The sequence below is a fragment of the Saccostrea cucullata genome, unplaced genomic scaffold, assembly GCF_032062105.1.
Source record: "Saccostrea cucullata isolate Sc308-1 unplaced genomic scaffold, CSIRO_AGI_Scuc_v1 ctg7124, whole genome shotgun sequence".
NCBI lineage: Eukaryota > Metazoa > Mollusca > Bivalvia > Ostreida > Ostreidae > Saccostrea > Saccostrea cuccullata.
In genome coordinates, this window is record NW_026927250.1 from 22,140 (window position 1) to 30,657 (window position 8,518).

Sequence of the window (8,518 nt, forward strand, 5' to 3'; positions counted from 1 at the left end):
TTGAAGCTGACTCATTATTTATGTACTAGCAGTTCTCCATTATCACATATACTATGTATGGAAAAAAAAAAGCTTGTTAAGTTCCTTCACACGAAAAAGATCGAGGAACGAAAGGTAAATGAACGATCAAAAGAAATTGTTTCAGTAACAATTGGGGTTTTCTTCTAAGTATTACTTTCGGCGCCATATGTACTCATCAAAATTAATCATATTACAGAAGAGAATAGATTTTGAAGAATAAAGCCATCTCTGCACCTGTCAATGATACTCAGTAATCATGAAAAAAATGAATTAAAATTCCAAATTTCTGCTCTTACGTCTTGTTCTACATCCTTTACTAGTAAAAATATTTTAAAGTTTAAAAGACTTTAATTTTAACAATTTAATGTGTTTCTTGGAAAAAAAAATCCAGAAGTCTCTGTCGAGACTGAAGCTTTACTGGTTTTCACTTAAAGCAAAGTACATATGAGAAAAGTAGCAGTTTGGAATTGAAACTTGACAACAGCAATAAATAGAATAATGATCCTTGATTAAGTCTCTTTATGTTCTTAGTGTAGTCTACTTCCAGGCCACATTATATTATAATCAGACTAAAACTGTATTTGGGGTAGCATTTTGATAGTATTTTACAGAAATTTCTATCTTAAGTAACCAAGGCAATAATGTTCATCGAAATCAAAAAATGATTAATGGAATTGTATAACTTAGTGTAGTCCTACAGTTTTGTTCTGATTTCAATATGATTTTTCACAGAAGTAGAAGTAGTATTTTGAAAGAATTTCAAAGAGTGTTCTATGTTTAGTAACCAGGGCAACATCGTTCATGAAAATCAAAAACCGATAAACCGAACTGTGTAACATAGTGGACTTAGAGTACTTGTGTGCCAAGTTATATTGAAATCAGACCAAAACTCTAGGAGGAGTAGCATTTTGAATGAATGTCACAGAAATTTATATTTTTAGTATCCACGGTAACACCATTCTCCGAAATAAAAAACCGATATACAGAATTATGTATCTCAAAGTAGTCTACTTGTGTGTCAAGTTATATTGAAATCAGACCAAAACTGTAGGAGGAGTAGCATTTTGAAAGAATTTCACAGAAATTTCTATTTTTAGTAGATACGGCAACACCGTTCATCGAAATCAAAAACCGATATACAGAATTGTGTAACTTAGTGTAGTCTACTTGGGTGCCAAGTTATATTGAAATCAAATCAAAACTGAAGGAGGAGTAGCATTTTGAAACAATTTCACAGAAATTTCTATTTTTAGTAACCATGGCAACACCGTTCATCGAAATCAAAAACCGATATATAGAATTATGTATCTTAGTGTAGTCTACTTGTGTGCCAAGTTATATTGAAATCAGACCAAAACTGTAGGAGGAGTAACATTTTGAAACAATCGCATAAGCTCTTCTGGTCTCTGACCAGTAGAGCTAAATAAACCTTTTATGGATATATAGTTTTGTAATTAAATGTTTTACTTTACGAGTTAGATAGAATGGTTTTTATATTTTACAAATGAAAATATAAAAATCCTATCTAAAGAGTTCTACTTCTTTATAACTAACTCCAATGCATTAAATTTCTCTGTTTACTATTATGTTACTCAGCTTTTTCATTGTTCAGTTACCTGCTACCTTATTAAAATTCAGAATAGTACTGCGCGGTGCAGATGGTCTTTATTTCCGAGATCTCATTTTCTCCATCAAACTATTCATTGCTTTAGCTTCCTTCATGAAATATTAACATCTGTGCATTGGGTTTATTTGAAAAATGTGAAAGGATATGCATGTTCAGATTTTATGTTTCCCAAAAGGCTACGTGTACATTGAAGCAAATATGATTTTGAGGAAAGCAAGAAACAAAACTAAGAAAAATTAAAATATATAGAAAATTCTGATCCTGAAAATGATGTTATTATTACTTGAACCAAATGCAAATGCAAGAAATTTTTCTTGTATTTGTATTATTTTTTTGCATGTTGTTATCTCAGATTATACACTGTACAATATAAAATTTCGATGCCCAAGTTGTCTTATTTCAAAATTAATTTAATTCTATGAATCAGTTTATTCTTAGGACTTTACTCGAGGAGGATCATCTCGCATGAAATATATTCATATCTATCTGAAAAAAAATATTTTCTCTAAAAATTAAAATGGTATTGCTAGGTACATTGTACATGTACGTGTAAAAAAAGCTTTTTTATTAGGACCTCATTTTCCCGTCAATGTTAGGGTACTAACACTTGCAATCAGATTTTAGCTCAATTTTCCTTGAACAATTAAAAAATGGACGTTGAGTTGAGCCAATGTAAAAGAACATGCATCGTGCATCAATGAATCGATTTTGGTAAAAGATGGGGAAAACTACTCGTATATATGGTTGATCATTTAAGAATTTCAAGTGTACGTACATGTATATTGACATTCGATTCTATATACCTATACTTTGCATGATTCTTTCAAACTATCCTACCGTTAAGATATAGCACAAGTACCAAATAGTTAGTACTGTTATAGCATCTAACCCATTTTCTTTCAGTAGCAATGCATAGAGTACTTTGGAAGTATATTCCATTCCAGTCTGAAAAGTGATGAATTAAAGAATTGTTTATGCAGCAGTATTATCAGAATTTCAGAGATTCTAGCATGTCCTGTGACAGACCTTCTATACACTGATGAAGACGCTAAAGTATCGATAAAGAGAAATCTTCTTTGCCTACTCAAATTGGGAAAATACAATCAAATTAAGTTTTCAATTACACTAGCTTGTGCTGATATCATGTTTGCTGATATCATGTTTAGAATACTTAAATTAATTATTATGTAATACAATGCATATTGCAATTAATTCTATTTTATATCAAATGGTGAATCAGTCTAATTATACAAAATTACTCTAAATTAGTGTGCAGTGTAGAGAGGTTCTTTAGTGCAGAATCAAACTTCAAATTCATCTTTGGAGTTCCGTAAATTCTCCCCTTAACAAAATTTTTGTAAAAGCGTTACTTAAAACAACTTGCTTCATTATATGAAAAAAGTTAGATTCCTCTCTAATGCTCTTTTTTCAATATCAATCAAGCTACAATCTAAATATAAACGTTAATATGTTGAAGTTTTTATAAACTCACTTGACTCTAATGAAATCTTCATAAATAATAAAGAAAAATAAAGATAACCCAATAAATACAATTCTCTACTGTTTTATATACAAGTAGTATTATTTAAACATTTAAAAATGTTTACTTCTTCAAGGCTAACACGAATCTAGAAAAAAAAATTGCGAAAAGAGATAATTGAATTTAATCATATAATCAATAGGAACGATAATTCTTCTTTTCAGAAAATTCTTCTACTTATCCAGTTTTAACTGAAAAAAATCAGTTGATAAATACCAGAAATCAAGATTTTTGTTCCCGCCTTTTCATGAGACACACCCAATTAGTTCATCTGCTAAATAATACTAGTTTCATGGTGTAAAATTAAATCCGCAAACACAAATACATTTATACAGTCCAGTACGTTCAAAGTACCATATTTAGAGAGGAAGAGAGAATTTTTCTACATTAAAATATCATGACTACATGCATGTAACTGTTATTTTGCAGCTATAAAATTTTACAAACATCTTTGTACTTATTCCCATGTTTCTCTTGGTTTAGCAGTACTTGATAGTGAAATGATGTGATAGTTTCTTAATTGGTGATATTCAGCTTCCCTTCAGGGAGAATTTTTTTTTTTTTTCGGAAATTCACTTTCCGGCACTCTTTCCAGGGACCTATTGAAAGTGTCACAATCTCATAAAAGTTTTGCATTTTTGCGAGCAGAACTGATGGAGGGAATGGTTATTATGACAGATTATTAATCACTGACAAAACGACTTATTGTACTGCTCTTTAAGTAAAGTCACAATAATGATCCTATTTCTTTCCCTGTATTTATTAATTCAATGAAGCTTAACAGAAGATATTAATAATGCTGATGGTGTTTCCCGTTTAACTGTCTTATTTATAAAATAGCTTTGATTATACACCCACATTGTCTAATAATATTTTGTTTGTCTGGTATTTCAAAATTACTGCAAGGTTTAAACTTGCAAGAGCGCGCAGCCTGTTCACTTTTTACATTTTTGATGAAATGCTTTGAAACTCATAATATAAGGATATTAGAAGCATAGACAATAAGACATGGTCAAAATAGAAAGATCTCACGCGCATGCACAATATCTTTCTTGTTTTTTGATGAAATCTTTTGAAATTTTGAACATAGCCATGCATTAGGATATCCTACAAAATGATATATAAAAATTATCATTAAAACACGTGCATGCACGTGCGCTGAAATCTGATTGGCTGAAACTTTAAATAGCTATAACTCCCTTGGTTTTCAACCAAACAGGATGTGATTTGGAACATAGATAGATATAATATACGTCTACAAGAAGGTATGGTCACCATGCACATCCATACACGTGCGTGTACGTGCGCAGCAATCTGATTGGCCGAAACTTTAAATAGCTATAACTCCCTTAGTTTTCAATTAAACAGGATGAGATTTGGAACATAGATAGATATAATGGACTTCTACAAGAAGGTATGATCACCATGCACATCAATACACATGCGTGAACGTACGCTGCAATCTGATTGGCTGAAACTTTAATCAGCTATAACTCCCTTGGTTTTCAACCAAACGGAGTGGGATTTAGAACATAGATAGATGTAATGGACTTCTACAGGAAGGTATGTCACCATGCTCATGTATGCACGTGCGTGCACGTGAAATGAATAAAATCAAAAATACATTCTTTAATACTTTTGGATTAAATACTTTAATATTTAGTATATTAAAGTATACAGATTGTGTAGAAAAGATGATATGGTCATTACGCACATGCATTCACATGCGCACGCGTGCAGTGCTAAATTTGAATGAAATTTGTACCCTTCTGGGTAAACGTTGTTAAAGTCTCAAATGCATAAAGTTTGTCTTATTTAATGAAGCTTACAAGGAATATGGCACCAAAAGGGAGATGGGGAGCGTTTGGGGAACATCTGTAACGGTCCCCGTTACAATTAGCACTAGTTTTTTTTTTTTTCTTATTTCTTCTCCGGTACTTTTTTTGTCCGCGAGTGTTCTCAGAAACTGTTCACCCAAGTGAGCTAAAACCTTTTTAGGGTTAATAGGTGTGTAGTGTAGGTGTGCGGAACGAAGGTCATTTTGCGCGCATACGCATGCACGTGCGTGCGCGTGAAATGAGTAAATTGACTGATATACTTGATACAGCTATTACTTTTACATTTTTCGATGAAATGATTTGAAACTCATCATATAAAGATATATTAATACTGTAGATAATTTGACACTGTCAGATTAGCACGAACTCACGCGCATGCACGTGCACTTCGCTCTGATTGGCTGAAACAAAAACCTCAATATCTTTTCTTTTTTTTGACGAAATACTATGAAATTTGAAACATAGGCATACTTTGGGATGTACTACAATATGATATATAACAATTGTCATGTAAACACGCGCATGCACGTGCACTGCAATCTGATTGGCTTATACTTTAAATGGCTATAACTCCTTTGTTTTTCAACTAAACAGTATGGGGTTTAGAACATAGACAGAAATAATGGACTCCTACAAGGAGGTGTAGTCGTCATGCACGTGCGTGCACGTGTGCTTTGCTATGATTGGCTGAAACAAAAATCGCAATATCTTTTTTAATTTTTGACGAAATACTTTGAAATTTCAAACATAGTCATGCATTAGGATGTCCTACAATATGATATATAACGGTTGTCGTGAAAACATGCGCATGCACGTGCGCTGCAATCTGATTGGCTTAAACTTTAAATGGCTATAACTCCCTTGTTTTTCAACCAAACAGGATGGGATTTAGAACATAGACAGACATAATAGACTCCAACAAGATGGTATGGTCGTCATGCACGTGCTTGCACGTGTTCTTCACTCTGATTGGCTGAAACAAAAATATCAATATCTTTTCCGTTTTTTGACGAAATGCTACGAAATTTAAAACATAAGCATACAATAGGATGTTCTACAATATGATATATAACAATTGTCATTAAATCACATGCATGCACGTGCGCCGAAATCTGATTGGCTTAAACTTTAAATGGTTATAACTCCCTTGGTTTTCAACGAAATAGGATGGTATTTAGAATATTGATAGACATAATGGACCCCTACAAGAAGGTATGGTCATCATGCACATGCTTGCACGTGCGTGTACGTGAAATGAGTGAAATTTAAAAAAATGCTTGAATAAGTGACTTTTTTAATACTTCTGGATTTAATGCTGTGCTATTAAGTCTATTTGAATATATATACATAGTGTAGAAAAGATGATATGATCATTACCCACATGCATTCACATGAGCTCGCATGTAATGCAAAAATTTAAATATAATTTGTAGTCTTCTGGGAAAACGTTGTTTAAGTCTAAATTGCACAAAGTATGTCTTATTTAATAGAGCTTCAAGAAATATGGCACCAAAAGGGAGTTGGGGAGCGTTTGGGGAACATCTGTAACGGTCCCCGTTACAATTAGCCCTAGTTATTATTATTATTATTTTTCTTCTTCCTGGGAAAATTTTGTCCATGAATGATCTTGTAAACAACACATCTGACTTAGGTGAAACCTTTTTAGGGTCAGTAGGCATGTTATGTAGAGTTGCCAAACGAAGGTCATTTTGCGCGCACGTGCTTGCAAGAGCGCGCACGTGCAACACGTGAAATGACCAATATAATCGATATTGCCGTAACTTTTCTATTTTTTGATGAAAATTCTTAAAACTCATAATGTAAGGATATATTAGTAGTATAGACAAGATGACATGGTCAAAATAGCAAGATCTCACGCGCATGCACGTGCGCTTCGCTCTGATTGGCTGAAACTAAAGTCTCAATATCTTTCTTGTTTTAAGTCATAATCCTTTGAAATTTTGAACTTAGTCACACATTATAAAGGTCTACAGCCTAATATATAAGAATTTTCATGAAAGCACGTACATGCACATGTGCTGGAAAGAGCGCGCACGTGCAACATGTGAAATAACCAATTTTATTGATGATGCCATAACATTTCTATTTCTTGATGAATTTTTTTGAAACTCATAATGTAAGGATACATTAGTAGTATAGACAAGATGACATGGTCAAAATAGCAAGATCTCACGCACATGCACGTGCGCTTCGCTCTGATTGGCTGAAACTAAAGTCTCAATATCTTTCTTGTTTTTTGTCATAATCCTTTGAAATTTTGAACATAGTCCTACATTATGAAGATCTACAGCCTGATAAATAAAAATTTTCATGAAAGCATGCGCATGCGCGCGTGCTGCTATCTGATTGGCTGAAACTTTAAATGGCTATATCTCCCTTGTTTTTTGACGAAATGCTTTGAAATTTAAAGCATAGACATGCATTAGGATATCCTACAATATGATATAGAAAAAATTCATGAAATCATGCGCATGCACGTGTGCTGCAATCTGATTGGCTGAAACTTGAAATGGCTATAACTCCCTTGTTTTTCAACCAAACAGGATGAGATTTAGAACATAGATAGATATAAGGTACTCCTAAAAGAAGGTATGGCCATCATGCACGTGCACGCACGTGCGTGCATTTGGAACGGGTGAAATTGAAAATACACTTGAATGAGTGATTTTTGATACTTTTGGACTAAATGCTAAAATATAAAGTATATTTTAATATATAGAAAGTGTAGACAAGATTATATGATCATTATGCACGTGCATTCACATGGGCACGCGTTCAATGTTAAAATTTGAATATAATTGGTATCCTTTTGGGAAAACGTTGTTAAAGTCAAAAATGCACAGATGTTGTCTTATTTAATAAGGCTTACAGGGAATATGGCACCAAAAGGGAGTGTGGGAGCGTTTGGGGAACATCTGTAACGGTTCCCGTTACAATTAGCACTAGTTTTTAATGTTTTTACCTAATGACCATTACGAAGGTACTCACTAGAAAAGGGCTCATTTATCAGCATTTATCTCAGTGAAATAACGTAAGAAATAAAGTACATGTACCTTCATGGTAAGCTCTAAATGATATTTTATAATTGGTGTGATCGGTCGGCAAGGGATGCTTACTTTTCTATGGTACCTGATCCCACCTCTGATGTTTTTTAAAAATCCGGGTTTGCTGTATTCCCGATTTGTATTATTTCTATAGAATTTGAGCTTAATTAGTCCACATTTGATTCTTATGAAAAATCAATACAGAGAAGTTGTAATAGATTTGAAAAATTGGCATATTTTTTAAATGACCTTTTTAGGTTGTTCTTTTAGGCAAACACCATTAGATTACGAGACATTCGATATTCCAACACCCCCTTTCCCCTTACACTATCTTTAAATACACAATTTCGTATCTTTTTCAAAATTTAAAAATATTAGGACCTGAATGAATATAATGGTACAGCGCAATTAACTAAAAATTTTGACC